The 15,275-nt window shown below is 40.7% G+C and overlaps 1 protein-coding gene across 4 annotated transcripts in view; it reads right to left on the bottom strand.

The window, feature by feature from the left end:
• The window catches only part of CCDC73 (coiled-coil domain containing 73), a 154,902-nt gene that overhangs the window by 138,428 nt on the left and 1,199 nt on the right, over positions 1 to 15,275 (bottom strand). The gene's annotated exons all lie outside the window — the stretch shown is intronic.

Here is a 15,275-nt window from a genome sequence, read left to right as displayed (position 1 = left end):
GAATCTATACAAAGTGATGTACACAAGGGGGTAGATAGTAAGAAGATGCTTATTAGGTTACCAGGCCCACCTGTACCACCCAAATCCCCCCCTTTCCAAGGTAGTAGAAAACTGGAAAACTATAGCTCCTGTAAAACTACCACTTAGAACTAGCATCAGCCAAAAATAACCAATGACTGCCAGCTGTGTTCCCACAATGTCCTTTAGCTAACTATATCACTGTAATAATATTACAATGGCTCACACTCCTATTCCCATCATGCACCTGACACTACAACATTTCTGAGATTTCCAAAGAAGGGTCAAGGAAATGGGTGCTACTCAAACCCCAACCCAAACCCCACTCCCTGCATATGAATCTCCAACTAAACTCCACCCCAGACACTACTCCTTGTACCTACAGATCACACCAAGGGACCATCCCATACCTTGCTGAATACAATTCACTCATGAGAATATCTACACTGCCTCTCAAGTATGTACTTTCACTTGACATGCAAATAAATATTGTTTCTCTGCATACCTTTACCTCCATCTCATCCTCAAATTTTTTCCTGTCTCAGAGACAAGAACGTGGACCCAGCCATCTAATGACATCATGATCCAGCAGTCCCAAAACATCAGGATCAAAATTTACACCAGAGCAATTTTTGGATTAATAAAAGGAAACTAAGTCCATAATTATTAGGGAAAATGATTACTGGATTGGAATTTTACCAGTCATGACAAGTGTGAAGATAAAAGATATTTTCAGACACAAAGAATCCCAAAGAATTTACCTGGGCTAGTGTTGTGGAACAGCAGTTACGCCACTCACCTGGACACCCACATCCCATATAAGCACTGGTTCAAATATCTGCTGCTCCACTTCCAATTCAGCTCCCTGTTAATGCACCTAAGAAGGCAGCAAAAGATGGCCTGGGCCTGTGCCACCCACGTGGAAGACCTGGAAGAAGCTCCTGGCTGTGGCTGGCCCAGTTCTGGCCATTGCAGTCATTTAGGGAGTGAACCAGCAGATGGAAGATTGATCTCTCTCTCCCCTCTATCTCTGTGTCTTCCTCTCTCTGTGACTTTCAAATAAGCAAAATATTTTTTTAAAAAAAGGAATTTACCTTAAATGCACCCTTTCTAAGGGAGCTACCCAAGTATTTCTCGAAACAAGTGGAAGGCATGTGTTCCAGGAAATAGGGGATACTTGTCTAAGTCTATTCAGGCTGCTATAGCAAAATATCATAGACTAGGTCACTTATAAATAACAGAAATTATTTTAAAAATAGAAATTTATTTCCCATAGTTCTGGAGGCTGAGAAGTCCTATATCAAAGTGCTGGTAGATTTGGTGTCTGATGAGATACGAGTTCCTAGTTCACAGACAGCTATCTTTTTGCTGTATCCTCACATGGTATAAGAGGTGAGTGAGCTCTCTAGAATCTTTCTTATGAGGGCAATAATCTCATTCATGAGGGCTCAGCCCTCAAGACCTAATCAACTCTTAAAGGCCACACCTCCAAGTAACATCATATTGGCAATTAGGTTTTAACACATGAATTTTGGAGGGACACATTCTATATACAGTGATCCTACACAAAAAAAGAGAGGAAAGGAACCCTGGAATGGTGAGGGAGTATCCCAAGATGATACTTGAGCAGCAGAAAGAGGGAAATCAGTCCAGATTGGAATGTTTTAATGTGCTCTTGTAGCAATTTCCTCATTATGATGAAACTTTTATTTTATTAAGATTTATTTATTTATTTAAAAAGCAGAGTTGGGGGTGGGGGCAGATCCTCCATCTGTTGGTTCACTCTCCAAATGGCCACAATGGCCTGAGCTGAACCAGAAGGAAGCCAGGAGCTTCATCCAGGTCTCCCATATGGGTAGCAGGAACCCAAGCACTAGGGACATCTCTTTTTTTAGAAGATTTATTCATTTATTTATTTGAAAGGCAGAGTTACAGAGAGGAGAGGCAGAGAGAAAGAGACAGACAGACTTCCATCCAGTAGTTCACTCCCCAATTGGTTGCAATGGCTGGAGATGGGTCAATCTGAAGCCAGGAGCCAGGAGCTTCTTCTGGGTCTCCCATGCAGGTTCAAGGGCCCAAGCACTTGTGCCAACTTCTACTGATTTCCCTAGGCCACAGCAGAGATCTGGATCAGAAGAGGAACAGCCAGGACATGAACCAGTGCCCATATGGGATGATGGCACTGCATAGGGCCGCTTTACCCACTACACCACAGCACCACCCCTCAGGACATCTTTTGCTGCTTTCCCAGCTGGATCAGAAGTGGAGCGTCTGGGGCCAGCATTGTGGCAAAGAGGGTTAAGCCACCACCTGAAACATAATGGCCTGGAAATAGCCCTGGTGGAAAATAGCCCTGGTGCTTGAGCCCCTGAAACCCATGTGAGAGGCCTGGAAAAAGCTACTGGCCCAGTCCTGACAGTTGTGGCCATTGGGGAATGAACCAGCAGATGGAAGATATCTCTCTCTGTCTCTCCCTCTAATTCTGCCTTTCAAATAACTAACTAACTAAAAGAAGTGGAGCAGCTGGGACTCAAACTGGTGCTCATATGAGATGTTAGTGTCACGGGTGGCAGCTTAACCTGCTGCACCACAACACCAACTCCCCAACTATTTTTAACTAATAAGAGTTTTATACAAAAGTCTGAGTTGAATTAGTAATGAATACATTTAAAAATAGACAATGAGAAAAAAGACAATCTGAAGAGGTAAGTAATCATAGCAAACTACAATGATTCAGATGGAAATAGCATTTATATAGTCACAATCATATAACTAAACACTAAAACAATCAAGAGTATGATACAGCCGGCACCGTGTCTCAATAGGCTAATCCTCCGCCCGTGGTGCCGGCACACCGGGTTCTAGTCCCAGTCGGGGCACCGGATTCTATCCCAGTTGCTCCTCTTCCAGTCCAGCTCTCTGCTGTGGCCTGGGAGTGCAGTGGAGGATGGCACCTAGCTCCTGGCTTCGGATCAGTGTGGTGCACCAGCAGCAGTGGCCATTGCAGGGTGAACCAATGGAAAAGGAAGACCTTTCTCTCTCTCTCTCTCTTTCTCACTGTCCACTCTGCCTGTCCAAAAAAAAAAAAAAATTATGATATAATTATATGAGAATGGCAAATGATGAAAGAAAGCTAAATCCTCAATTTCAATTACAGAAAGCATTAGATAATGTGTAAAAATGAAAAATCAAGACCAATGATAAGCACATTATTTAGAGATGTGAAAGTAAATTTCTGAAAAATTAGCTAAAATAGTTTAATGTAGTTGCTCCGGAGAGGATGAAATAGCAGAATTCTTTGTTTTTCTGAGTAAGTCTTGTAAAACACGAAATAAGATTTTATCCCCTTCATTCTCCCTTTTTAAAAACATTTATTTATCTGAAAATCAGAATTACAGAGAAAGAAGAAGAGACAGAGATCTTCCATCTACTGGTTCAGTCCCCAGATGGCTGCCACAGCCAGGGATGGGCCAGGCCAAATGCAGGAGTCAGTAGCTTCATCAGGATCTCCTATATGGGTGGCATGGGCCCATCTTCCACTGCTTCTGCCAGGCCATTAGCAGGGAGCTGGATCAGAAGCAGAGCATCTGGGACTCAAACCAGTATTCCTGTATCACAGGTGGCAGCTTTACCCAGGACACCACAATGCAAGCCCCTCTATCTGCTTTTCTACCAAGTGTGTGTGTGTGTGTGTGTGTGTGTGTATAACTTTTAAAATGGAGAGGAAAACTAGCATGTTTTAAGTTGGTACAAAGCCCTTATACACATATGAAATCAAGTAAACTGTAAGTAGCATTTCTTATAGTGAAATACAACAGAACAGAGTAGATTAAATTAGAAAATAATAGTAATTTCACAAATAGTGAATTTTATACATTTTTAAAATTTTATGTAAATGTAAATACATGTATGTATACTAAATCAAAACGTAAAATGTTATTTCTTACTGTGGGTCGCTGTCAAAAAATTTTTACAGGACAAGCATTTGGCCTAGCAGTTAAGATATTGGTTGAGAGGCTAGCGTCTCATACTAAAATACCTTGGTTCAAGTCCCAGCTCTGACTCCCGATTCCAGTTTCTTGCTAAAGTGGACCAAGGCAGGCAGCAGATAATGGCTTAAATTGTTGGATCTCTGTCATCTATGTGGGAGTCCTAGATTCAGTTTCCAGCTTTTGGTTTTTGCCTGGCTCAACATTGGCCATCATGGATCACTTAGGATAAACCAGTAGATGGAAACTTACTTCCTCTGTCTTGGCCTTTTTTTTTTTTTTTTTTTTCTTGACAGGTAGAGTTATAGCCAGTGAGAGAGACAGAAAGGTCTTCCTTCCGCTGGTTCACTCCCCTAATGGCCGCTACGGATGGCGTTGCGCCAATCTGAAGCCAAGAGCCAGGTACTTCCTCCTGGTCTCCCATGCGGGTGCAGGGCCTAAGCACTTGGGCCATCCTCCACAGCCCTCCCAGGCCACGGCAGAGAGCTGGACTGGAAGAGGAGCTACCGGGACTAGTACCTGGCACCCCAACCAGGACTAGAACCTGGGGTGCCCGCACCACAGGCAGAAGATTAGCCAAGTGAGCCACGGAGCTGGCCTGTCTTGGCCTTTTATAAAAGAGTTGTTTTTAAAAAATAAAGAAAGATATATTTATTTATTTGAAAGGCAGAGTTACAGAGAGAGACTGACAGATCTTTCATCCACTAGCTTACTCCCCAAATGGCCACAATGGCCAAGGTAGGCCAGGTCAAAGCCAGAAGCCAGGAACTTTATCCAGGTCTCTCACTTGGGTGGCAGGGTCCTAAATACTTGCGTCATCTTCCACTGCTTTCCCAAGTGCATTAGCAGGGAGCTAGACCGGAACTGGTGTCAGAAACTATGGCTTAATCTGCTGTACCACAATGCCAGTACCGCCCTCCCCTCCCAAATTCTACAATACTGTCAGAGATAGCTTGATAAAGTAAGAAATCCACTGGTTTTCAAGTTTTGCAGTGAAACACATTTTGTCATATGCTTTTGAAAAAGACATATGCATTTCTTTTTTTTTTTTTTTTTTTTTTTTTGGACAGGCAGAGTGGACAGTGAGAGAGAGAGAGACAGAGAGAAAGGTCTTCCTTTGCCGTTGGTTCACCCTCCAATGGCTGCCGCGGCCGGCGCACCGCGCTGATCCGATGGCAGGAGCCAGGAGCCAGGTGCTTTTCCTGGTCTCCCATGGGGTGCAGGGCCCAAGCACCTGGGCCATCCTCCACTGCACTCCCTGGCCACAGCAGAGGGCTGGCCTGGAAGAGGGGCAACCGGGACAGAATCCAGCGCCCCGACCGGGACTAGAACCCGGTGTGCCGGCGCCGCTAGGCGGAGGATTAGCCTAGTGAGCCGCGGCACCGGCCGACATATGCATTTCTATAGACTGCTATAACAAAACCCAGAAGAGATGCTAGTTAAAATTCTACCTCTTCTTACCAGCTGTGTGATCTCTCTGTATTTCAGTTTCCTGATCTATATGACAAGGATAACGATACTTATTTTACAGTATATGATGATTAAACAAGGTAATACATGAAAAGTCCCAGCTACAGTAGGAGTTCAAAGCCAGCAAAGAAGAAATCAGAATGCTTATATATATATAATGCAGACCATCTTGGTCATCTAAGAGACATGTTATTTTTAATTTGAAGCCTCCAAAAAATACATTTTACTGTATTTCAATATGAGTAATATATTGAAATATGTTGTTTTAATACTGCTTTTATTGTAGAAGTTTATTAAAATGTATATTCCTTTCCTTATTATGAACCATAATTTTAATAAACTCAATGATTCCATATAGGAAAGTAGCCATTAAAAAATGCTGACTACATTTTTAACATTTGATTTCAAATCGTTACTAATATACTCATGTAAATAATTTTATCCACAGTAACTCATAATAAAATTATAATTTTGACACTCATATTTATTTAAAATATGTTTTATATTTGTAATAATTATTTCAATTTAAAAAGAAAGCCAATATATTATGAAATGCTTAAAGCATTACCTCAACACTCAACATATTACTGATTTTATGTTTTAAAGCAGTGTAGTTTCTTTTAAAAATGCTCTTTTCAAAAGCACATAATAAAAATCTGTATTTTACCACAATTTAAAAGCTATAAAGGCTTTTATATCTTTAAAGGTATTTATTAAAAATTACATCTTAAATACTTTACAATGGAAAGTAAGTTAGCCTATAATCCTGATAGGGGTCAGAGTAATAACACAGAATGGACAAATTACACTGTCATTCTACTTAAATTATTTAAGTTATTTAATTTGACCTGTAGATAGTCTCTTGTCTCCTCATCATGCCTGACTTTTAAGTGGGAGGTCTTCATTCATGATGATCCTTTAATGGAAGCAAAGCTTTCTCCATTTAACCCATGCTGTTATCAATCATGTACAGGGATAAATGAGCCTGTAAGATTTTGCCAGTATCACAAATGACACTGTGACCTGAGGCCAACATCTTTATTTGCTTCTCCAGTGATTCACTTCAGCAGATATTAACCAATTTTATAATCCATGAAAGGCAAAATTAAAGGACACCATCCATAAAACAGAATAATTCCTATCAGCAACAAAGTGATGTGTGTATTATCTTATAAATTATATGGCCATACAGTGTGGTAATGTAATGAAGTAAAGATGGTAATAATCAAATGCCTAGGGCAAACACTAATATGCATTTAATCACACAGCATGAAGCCATTTGTCACTACAGTTGAATGCATGTGTACATAAAATACATGAGTCACATCCTTATTGTTATACTATAACAGCATCAATTTCACACTATCATTTCACATAATAACAATTGGTAGGCTTTGACATTAGCTAAAACATTCAAAGAATAAAAAAAATTGTCAGTAGTAGCTTTACAAATATAAAAAACAATTTTATTTTTCCGTAATTAAAACATTTTCCCAAAAAATTCTGTTAAAGAACTATAATTTCATTTTTTTCGTAAGTTACTCTATAAGTTGGTTTCATCATATTGCCTATTATTCTGAGGAATACTCTTATAACTTGAACTGAATGCCAAGTCAGTCTTATAAGCATATCTTCTTCATATGTAATATGAATATGCTATTTAAATATTAAATTTGAATGAAATATGTTACAACAAAGTGAAGCTTTGTGCAAAACTACAGACACTAATTACATACAAGCTAGTATATGTGTAGACTGATAAAAGTTGAGAAAAAATTATAAAACATGATCTAAAAATATTTAATAGTAATGTTGAGATCTTAGAGCACTACAAGATCATTGGCAATCTCTGTTAACTCCATCAAAACTCCTTTTTTTAATTTTTTATTTATTTGATAGGTAGAGTTACAGATAGTGAGAGAGAGAAACAGAGAGAAAGGTCTTCCTTCCATTGGTTCACGCCCCAAATGGCTACTACGGCTGGCGCTGCACTGGTCTGAAGCCAGGATCCAGGTGCCTCTTCCTGATCTCCCATGCAAGTGCAGGGCCCAAGCGCTTGGGCCATCCTCCACTGCCCTCCTGGGCCACAAGCAGAGAGCTAGACTGGAAGAGGAGGAACCGGGACTAGAACCTGGTGCCCATATGGGATGCCGGCACTGCAGGCGGAGGATTAACCAAGTGAGCCACAGCACCAGCCCCGAAACTCCTTTTTTTAAAGATTTATTTATTTATTTTAAAGTCAGAGTTACGCAGAGAGAGGAGAGGCAGAGTGAGAGAGAGTCTTCCATCTGCTGGTTCACTCCCCAATTGGCTACAACGGCAGGAGCTGAGCTGATCCGAAGCCAGGAGCTCCTTCCGGGTCTCCCAAGTGGGTACAGGGGCCCAAGGACTTGGGCCATCCTCTACTGCCTTCCCAGGCCACAGCAGAGAGCTGGACTGGAAGTGGAGCAGCCAGGTCTCGAACCAGCACCCATATGGGATGCCGGTGCTTCAGGCCAGGGCGTTAACTCGCTGCGCCACAGCACTGGCCCCAAGACTCCTTGTAATCTGATAGTATTATCAATGTTACATTCCTTAAAGTTTACCCCCTCTAAAAACAAAGAATCAAAAGATCTTTTATGCCCACATATAGTACAAGTGCCAAAATTGTGATTATATTTGCACCCATATTCTGTGTTGTATTAGCAGTGTTGGCCTGGCCATTATATTTTAAGTTCATTACCAATAGCCAAGTTTTACTCCTTTTTGTATCCTCATATTGCCAAATATAATTTACAAGAGGCAAGCACTCAATATCTGCTGCACTGGCACTGCACTGATTGAATAGATCATTCATATTCTTGGGAAGAGATGGGAGAGAGATAGCTGGAAACCATGAGTCAACAAAGTTAGCATGTGCAATCAGAATATTTCCTGTTAACTGTGATGGATACCACAAATCTGGAAAAGACCAAGAAAGGTACAACTATATAATGAAGGATATGGAAAGGTGTCCACATATGTATTTTTTAAAAGTAGATTTCTTATATAGAGATAATAATGAGTATGGTAAAAGTAAATAATTTTTTCTGTTCAAGAAATTACCAGGGGCTGGCGCTGTGGCACAGTGGGTTAAAGCTCTGGACTAAAGCGCCGGCGTCCCTTATGGGCACCGGTTCTAGTCCTGGCTGCTCCACTTCCCATCCAGCTTTCTGCTATGGCCTGGGAAAGCAGTAGAAGATGGCCCAAGTGCTTGGGCTCCTGCACCCACGTGGGAGACCTAGAAGAAGCTCCTGGCTCCCGATCGGCTTAGCTCTGGCCATTGCGGCCATCTGGGGAGTGAACTAGTGGATGAAAGACCTGTCTTGACCTCCCTCTGTAACTCTTTCAAATAAATAAAATCTTAGAAAAAAAAAGAAAGGAACTGCCAGGTGAAACGAATTTGAGTTAATGGACTTTACTCTTGAGGCATTTATAATTTAGAAAAGTGAATAAAGTATATATTCAAATAACTGTAATCCCAGACATGATAATATCTGATAATAAATAATAAAAGATGTATTAAACTACAAAAAAGGGTGCTCTAGGTGTTCAGAGTTCAAAGTTATAGTACCCAAACTTCATTTACTTCATTTATAAAATAAGGGTAAACTAAGTTTACTTATTTTATTGTTAACCTGTAAATATCTTGCTTCATCAAAAAACAGCTACAAGTGCAATAGCTTATTACACTGAATGGTGTCTAGTATAAATTCTAGCTATAAAGTTTTTTGATTTATAGGGGCTAGGGTTGTGGCATAGTGGGTTAAGCCACTGCCTATGATGCAGTGATGCCTATGATGCCTATGAATCATCTCATATAGGCTCACAGTTCACGTCCCAGCTGCTCCACTTCAGATCTAGCTCCCTGCTAATGCACCTGGAAAAGCAACAGAAGATGACCCAAATGCATAGGCCCCTGTCATCCATATGGGAGATCCAGAAGTTCCTGTCTCCTGGCTTCAGCCCAGCCAAATCCCAGGGATTACAGTCATTCGGGGAATGAACCAGTAGATGGAAGATATCTCTCTGTCTCTCCCTTTCTCTAACTCTGCCTTTCAAATAAATATTTTTAAAAATCTGATTTGTAATTAACCGGTGGAGAAGAGATTTTATGCTATTAAGGAGTTCAGAAAACAACAGTTCATGAAGAAGGACTTTGAAATAGACCCTGAGCCAGTGTCCCCAGTGTAATTATTTCTAAAAATAATAGATCCTGTCCTCAAAGAACTCCAGTAGATATGGATATACAAAAATAACTATAATATGATCATGTGCAATGGTAGAGATACGTAAAAAGTATGGTGATAGCATAAAGAAGTATTTTCCAATCAGCATGGAAAAATCTAGAACAAGTTGAGAAGGTCAGACTTCTGGGCTGAAACTTCAAAGTTAAGACATTAGTAAAAGTAAAAAATTAGGGAAGGGCATTTTAGAGTGCAAAATAGCATAAGCAGGGACCAAGCATCAGCCTGAGGCACCAGTACCCCAGATAGGCATCCAGCTCCCTGCTGATGGCCTGGGAAAGCAGTAGAAGATGGCCCAAGTCCCTGGGCCCCTGCACCTGCGTGGAAAACCTGGCAGAAGCTCCTGGCTTCAGATTGGCTCAGCCTCAGCCAATGCAACCATTTGGGGAGTGAACCAGTAGATGGAAGACCTTTCTCTATGTCTCTCCCTCTCTAACAATGCCTCTCAAGTAAATAAATGAATCTTTAAAAAAAAAAAAAAAAAACAGCATAAGAGAAAGACATACATGGACGAAACACCCTTTTAAATGAGAAACTAAAACCAGGTTAGGGAGATAGGAGTCTAACACATAAGGCTGAGAGAATGAGATGAGGCTTGAGAAGCAGGCAGGTCTTGGGGTCTTTTATGCCTTGTTAAGCAGTTTAAACTAATACCTTCACCCATTCTGTTCTCATACTGAATGCCTAATACCTTGCCCTATTTTTGAAGAAGACTTCAAAAAGTTCATGGAAAATGGGCTTAAAAGCTTATTTTCAAGAAAAAAATTTTGAAATGCATACACACAAGAGTTTTTCAATACATTTATGAACATACATACTGCAAAAAAATTTAAACTCATCCTTTAATTCAGTCCTTTCACCAACTTTGTAAAGTGCCCACACAGTTAAATATCAGATCAAGTTCCATACCCTCTATGAAGCTTTTTTTTTAATCCACCACACAATTCTCCTTTTCTGAACTATATATACTGTCTGGATCATATGATTAGCACTTTATTGTATTTTGCAACTATTGCTCCATTTCTTATTAACTATTCCATATAATTCTATATTTATAATGCTACAATAAATGCTATTTTTCATAACTCTCATACCTGTCGGTTAAGCCCTAATTGTGAAATTAGTGAACACTTTGACAAATATTGTATTAAATTATACAAAATTATTAGACATTTTTTCTTCTTTAAAAAAATTATTTTTTAAAAGATTTATTATTTTACTTGAAAGTCACAGCTACACAGAGAGGGAGAGGCAAGGAGAGAGAGACAAAGAGACAGAGAGTCTTCCATCTGCTGGTTCACTCCCCAGATGGCTGCAACAGCCAGAGCTGCACCAATCCAAAGCCAGGAGCCAGGAGCTTCCTCCAGGTCTCCCATGTGGGTGCAGGAGCCCAAGGACTTGGGCCATCTTCTACTGCTTTCCCAGGCCATAGCAGAGAGCTGGATGGGAAGTGGAGCAGCCAGGATTTGAACAGGCGCCCATATGCGATGCTGGCACTGCAGGCAGCGGCTTTACCCACTATGCCACAGTGCCCAACATTTTGTTTCTTGAAAGTATATACACACACACACACACACACACACACATATATGAAATATCCTCTATACACAGTAAAATTTCTCATTTTAATCAAAAGAGTGAAGATTTCACATGAGTTTTAGAAATTCAGAAATATTTTAGATACAAATGGGTGAGATGTATAAAGAAAACTATAAATAATCTCCATAAGGTGCATTTTGAAACTATAACGGCCGGCTCTGTGGCTCACTAGGCTAATTCTCCGCCTTGCAGCGCCGGCATACCGGGTTCTAGTCCTGGTTGGGGCACCGGATTCTGTCCCGGTTGCCCCTCTTCCAGGCCAGCTCTCTGCTGTGGCCAGGGAGCGCAGTGGAGGATGGCCCAAGTCCTTGGGCCCTGCACCCGTGTGGGAGACCAGGAGAAGCACCTGGCTCCTGCCATCGGATCAGTGCGGTGCGCCAGCTGCAGCGCGCCGGCCGCGGCGGCCATTGGAGAGTGAACCAACAGCAAAGGAAGACCTTTCTCTCTGTTTCTCTCACTGTCCACTCTGCCTGTCAAAAAAAAAAAAAAAAAAAGAAAGAAAGAAAGAAAGAAAGAAAGAAACTATAACATGAAATGAATTGCTAATGGTACAAGACTCAACTAATCTAAAGTAATACAATAGAGACCTGGATCTAGTACATAAACACTAATCTTGACCATAAAGAATATATAGGAAAATCTTTCAAAGATTTGTTGAAACACTTGCAACTTCCAAGTAAATTTCATATTTTTCCAAACATGAAATAAGACTAAATTATAAAACTGTATTAATAAAAACTGATTCTAACAAAACTAGAAATGTATTTTTCTTTGAACTTAAATTGAAAATGAAAGTTCTTATTTTATATGAAATTAATCAGTGCCAGAAAATTCCATAAAGGTTTTTGTTATTATTAAAAGAAAGCTTCCATGGGTCATAAGAAAACTAAGAAAGTTCAACAGCTTTCTGATGTAGTTCTCAGTCAATATTAGCAAATAAAATTAAGAAATTATGAAAATTACATGAATTACAATAAAATGTTCACTTATACGTACATTATAATGAAAACATTTCTCCCTTAATTATCTATATGATTCCTTCCCAAAGTGTGTTTTAAGGGGCTCAAGATCTACAAAATATATTGCTAAAAACAGGCATAAATAAATCCGGTAAATGTTTCATACTAACCCCACATCAGAGATTAATAGTCTTGTTAACATAGTTAGAACTTATTTAACTTTAACACGTAGTTTTCAAGTTTACATTGATGGTGGAACATTTTATTTCATAAATTCATAATAATAGGCAAACCAAATCTGGGGAACATTTAGTCCCCAGAAGACACGGTTTGGGAAATTCTAATCTACAAAATTATTCTATGCTCTTACTTCACTACTAGCCTGAATTATTACAAGGAATAATTTCCGGGGCAGGCACTGTGGCACAGCAGGTAAAGTCACCTCCTGCAGTGCTTGGGTCCCTGCACCCACGTGGGAGACCTGGAAGAAGCTCCATGTTCCTGGCTTTGGATCAGCTCAGCTCTGGCTATTGAGGCCACGTGGGGAGGGAACCAGCAGATCCCTCCCCCTCCCCCCTCCCTCTCCACCCTCCCCCTTCTTGTTCTGCCTCTGCCTCTTTGTTAACTCTACCTTTCAAATAAATAAATCTTAAAAAAAAAAAAAAAAAAAACAGGAATAATTCCCCATTTAGAAAGTTTTCATTCAACTGTTAACAGAACTGATAGAACATCATAATCTGACACCAAAAATACATACCATGACATCCATGGCTTCCATCAACTATAGCCCTTACACAATTTCTTAAACTGTCTTCCATTAATAATTCACAAAAATATTAAAATCCATAGTCTAATGCAATAAACCTACAATACACTCTGTGATTTACTTGTGAGTTAAGAAATCAATGTGATAGGTCCTGACCAGGGATTTTTTTTTTTTTTTTTTAATGAAAGCCTAGGTTAGATAAAACTAAAATATACAATATAAGAGCACATTGCTCATGGTAAAGTTTGAGTTGACTGCCTCATGTGTATTTTATCTCAGATGTATATGGATATATTTATACTGGCCTGTGTATAAAATATATTTCTTAATGTGAGCTGTAGTTTAAAAAGGTTAAGAATGCTATGAGTTCAAAAAGACATTGGGCTAAACATGTTCCTTTACTGCAGGACATTTTATCTTTAATGAATTCCAGGAGTATTTCTTGCCACAAGAACTCTTTTTTAAAAATTAAAGCATCTCGGGGCCGGCACTGTGGCACAGCGGTTTAGCGCCCTGGCCTGAAGCACCAGCATATCATGTAGGCGCCGGTTCTAGTCCCAGCTGCTCCTCTTCTGATCCAGCTCTCTGCTATGGCCTGGGAAAGCAGTGGAGGATGGCCCAAGTCCTTGGGCCCCTGCACCCATGTGGGAGACCCGGAGGAGGCTCCTGGCTTCTGGCTTTGGATCGGCACAGCCAGCTGTTGCGGCCATCTGGGGAGTGAACCATCGGACGGAAGACCTCTCTCTCTGCATCTCCTCTCTCTGTGTAACTCTGACTTTCAAATGGATAAATAAATAAATCTTAAAAAAAAAAAATTTAAGCATCTCAGAAGACTAGCACTCCCTGAAACAGAATATATGAAGTACTGCCTTTTGGAAACCATGTATTCCAAAACATCTTGAGGCACATGATGCAAAACCCCTGTTTAATTTTCACCTCCTTCAGAATACCCACAAGAAGATTTCTCATCTTAACTGCAGGCTCTTCACAATTTAGTCAAACTTACAAGAACTTTAATTTGGTTACCATTAAGTAGTAGGTAAGCACCTTGGTTTCAACTCACCTCTATCAGGTACTGGCTATGTAGTTATTGGCCTTGCATTCTTAGGAAATTTCTTTCCCATAGTTTCCTCATGTGGCATGCAAATAATGGGAATACCTATGCCTTAGGCTTTGGGGTTTGTTTTTTTAGGATTAAATTAGATAATGTGCATAAATCATTTAGTCCAGGTTCTAACATGTAACACGTATTTGACATATATATCTACTTATCAGAATAATACTATCACAGCACCAATACAATTAAGACAAACCAAAAACACTATGCTGCCGCCTAGTGGGCACTATGGTTTTTTAAAAAATATGCTTTTTATTTTTATCTACTTGAAATGCAGAGTGACAGACAGCAGGGAGACACACCCATATTGATCCACTGGTTCACTCTCCAAACGCCCATAACAGCCAGGACTGGGCCAGATCGGACCGTGGAGCCAGGAACATCATTCAGGTTCTCCATGTAGGCGGCAAGGGCCCCAGTACTTGTGGCATTATTTGCTGCCTGCCAGGATGCATTAGCAGGAAGCAGGAAGGGAAGCAGAGTAGCCCAGACTCCACAAGGTGGCTTAGGCCACTACGCCATATTTAGGTTCCTTGCTGGCACACGGTATGAAGTAGTAAAAGGATTAAAATATTTCCTCACACTAAATTAGCACACTTTACAAATGGGAAATCTAGGTTTTTACAAAATTCGCTAACTACCACAAGCCGCACCTGAAATCAGGAAAGGTTATTCTGAACACTCTAATTGCTTAAGAAATGGCTAGAGAAAACTAAATTATAAAGCCGGCGCCACGGCTCACTAGGCTAATCCTCCACCTTGTGGCGCCAGCACACCAGGTTCTAGTCCCGGTGGGGGCGCCGGATTCTGTCCCGGTTGCTCCTCTTCCAGGCCAGCTCTCTGCTGTGGCCCGGGAGTGCAGTGGAGGATGGCCCAGGTGCTTGGGCCCTGCACCCCATGGGAGACCAGGAGAAGTACCTGGCTCCTGCCATCGGATTAGCGTGGTGCGCCGGCCGTGGCGGCCATTGGAGGATGAACCAACGGCAAAGGAAGACCTTTCTCTCTGTCTCTCTCTCACTGTCCACTCTGCCTGTCAAAAAACAAAAAACAAAAAAAAAACTAAATTATAGAGCAAATTCCACCCTCATAGAA

This window comes from Oryctolagus cuniculus, chromosome 1 (assembly GCF_051225735.1).
Source record: "Oryctolagus cuniculus isolate XC-2025 breed Fujian yellow rabbit chromosome 1, ASM5122573v1, whole genome shotgun sequence".
Taxonomy (NCBI): domain Eukaryota; kingdom Metazoa; phylum Chordata; class Mammalia; order Lagomorpha; family Leporidae; genus Oryctolagus; species Oryctolagus cuniculus.
The sequence above is the reverse complement of the archived record's forward strand: the minus strand, read 5'-3'. Positions and strand labels throughout refer to the sequence as shown.